At 42.7% G+C, this 2,832-nt stretch overlaps 1 protein-coding gene across 3 annotated transcripts in view; it reads left to right on the forward strand.

Moving 5' to 3' along the window:
* The window catches only part of WDR44 (WD repeat domain 44), a 103,057-nt gene that overhangs the window by 42,681 nt on the left and 57,544 nt on the right, over positions 1-2,832 (forward strand). The window lies entirely within an intron of this gene.

The following is a 2,832-nucleotide window of genomic DNA, read 5'->3' on the forward strand; positions in this document are numbered from 1 at the left end:
AGTCTCACTCTGTCACCCAGGCTGGAGTGCAGTGGCACGATCTCGGCTCACTGCAACCTCCGCCTCCCAGGTTCAAGCAATTCTCCTGCCTCAGCCTCCCTAGAAGCTGAGATTACAGGTGTGTGCCCCACGCTGGGCTAATTGTTGTATTTTTAGTAGAGACAGGGTTTCACCATGTTGGCCAGGCTGGTCTTGAACTCCTGACCTCATGAGATCCACCCGCCTCGGCCTCCCGATTACAGGCATGAGTCACTGCACCCGGGCCCCTTTCTTTCTTATATGTAGCTTAAAATATAAACAGGCTTTCTATTGTCTTCTACCAACATTTAGAAGAAAAGAAAATATATTTTCTCCCGAGTCCTGTCATTACTAACATTAAATCTCCCAGATCAGTTATCCTGCTCCGTCTCAAAAAAAATTTGGACTGGCTAAGATAGGAGAGAAAAGGCATTACTGAAGGCATGGAGGTGGGGAATGTGCAGAACTTTTGAGGATGAGCCTAGAGAGCAAAGTTAGGGCCAGGTTATAGGAATGCCTTATGTCATACTAAACTGCTTTTTATTTTTTTTGAGACTTGAGTCTCGCTCTGTTGCCCAGGTTGGAGTGCAGTGGTGTGATCTCAGCTCACTGCAACCTCCACCTCCTGGGTTCAAGCAATTCTTCTGCCTCAGCCTCCCGAGTAGCTGGGATTACAGCCACACACCACCATGCCAGGCTAATTTTTAATTTTTATTTATTTATTTATTTATTTTGTATTTTCAGTAGAGACGGGGTTTCACCATATTGGCCAGGCTGATTTCGAACTCCTGACCTCAGGTGATCCGCCCACCTCAGCCTCCCAAAGTGCTGGGTTTACAAGCTTAAACCACTGTGCCTGGCCACAGTGAGCTTTTTGAAGCAAACAATGCTTTAGCATAATCATCTCTGTGTATGTCTTGGTTCTCACTGTTCTCTTAGTCTTTCCATTTTCACTATTTCCTAAAATCCAGAAAAGAAATGCCAGGGCTAGGCACCATAAGAAGGTGTCATGAGGCATATCAAGAGGCAGAAAACACGGACCTTGCTCTCCAGGTACTAATTATCTGGTGTAGAGAAAATAAATAGAGCTAGCCCATATACAGCTCTGTATTTCTATTATAGTTCGTACTATACTGAACAGTAAGAATAGTAATAGAAGTGCAGAGGAGGGAGAGATTATTCTCAGATAAGGGATTGGGGAAGACAGGGGTTTCAACCTCATTTTGACCCCTCTTGTGACACAGACATTTCCATTATGCGTAATGATTATTTCAAACCTTTATACTCACCTCATGCTCACTGTACCCATTCACATCCCCCTCATTTTCAGGAGATAACCTTGTTTCCTACTCGACGTAAATATTAGAGGCTAAAAAGCCTGAATCCATTCCTTTGTATCATCTTTCACTTCTTTTACCTACATATTTATTGTCATTTCTTACCTCTTTTTCATGTCATCCATCACTGATGATTTAGTATTCTTGTTTTCTGTCCAAAGTAGTGTGGTATAATACAAAGATCACCGGACGTTTAAGAAAGATCTGGATTTCAGTTTTGGCTTTGTAGCTTACTAATTGTGGGACTGGCAAATTTCTTAAAGCCTTTACCTCAGAGTCCTGCTTTTCTAGGAGGGAGGTAATCCAGCTACCTAACCCAAAGGTCTATATGGCAATTAAATGAGAATTTGTATACTAGGTCTAATACACAGTAGGCCTTCATTCCTTTCTTTTCCAGAACATTGCTCTGTTATCTTCTTTTCCAGTGGTTCCTTCCCTTCAGGTTATAAAAGTGCTGGGACACTTTATTGAAATCTTTTTACATTTATACCTAAGCTTTTTGAAAACTCAGACCGTGCTAATGTCTCTATATCTTCACCTCTTATTCATTCTCAAATCCACTGGAATATGACTTCTGTTATCACTGTTATCATTGAGGTTCTCCGTGCTCAGTAACCACCTAATTGACAAATTGGTTGGACTCTGGTTAGTTCTGGTGAAAGCAAGGTAATTTCTAAGGTTAACAATTTGAAGATTGAGAAAAACTAACATATAGAACATGCTAAGAAATCCGGGATGAATATTACTGAGCAGCAGTAATATCCAGTTCAAGTTAGCATGAAATTGTAGTAAACCAGATTAGGATGGTTCTGTGATACATTCCATTAACTTTCTGAAGCCAAGGAATTGAGAAAGCAGAAGTTGTTCATGGTTGGGGATGGTGGTGGGATAACTGATCTGGGAGATTTAATGTTAGTAATGACAGGACTGGGGAGAAAATATATTTTCTTTTCTTCTAAATGTTGGTAGAAGACAATAGAAAGCCTGTTTATATTTTAAGCTACATATAAGAAAGAAAGGGGCCCGGGTGCAGTGACTCATGCCTGTAATCGGGAGGCCGAGGCGGGTGGATCTCATGAGGTCAGGAGTTCAAGACCAGCCTGGCCAACATGGTGAAACCCTGTCTCTACTAAAAATACAACAATTAGCCCAGCGTGGGGCACACACCTGTAATCTCAGCTTCTAGGGAGGCTGAGGCAGGAGAATTGCTTGAACCTGGGAGGCGGAGGTTGCAGTGAGCCGAGATCGTGCCACTGCACTCCAGCCTGGGTGACAGAGTGAGACTCCATCTCGGGGAGTAAAAAGAAAAAGACCCTAATCAAACATCACCTCCTCTGCGAAGCCTGTCGTGATCACAACCGTCCAGGCAGAGTGGATTTCCTTCTTTCCTTGATGCTCCTATCACTGCCAGCCACGACTCTTTATCATAGCAGTAATGTCATGGTATTCACACACTACATTTTTGTTTGCCGTGGTA

Source organism: Mandrillus leucophaeus, unplaced genomic scaffold, assembly GCF_000951045.1.
Source record: "Mandrillus leucophaeus isolate KB7577 unplaced genomic scaffold, Mleu.le_1.0 Scaffold174, whole genome shotgun sequence".
Taxonomy (NCBI): Eukaryota; Metazoa; Chordata; class Mammalia; order Primates; family Cercopithecidae; genus Mandrillus; species Mandrillus leucophaeus.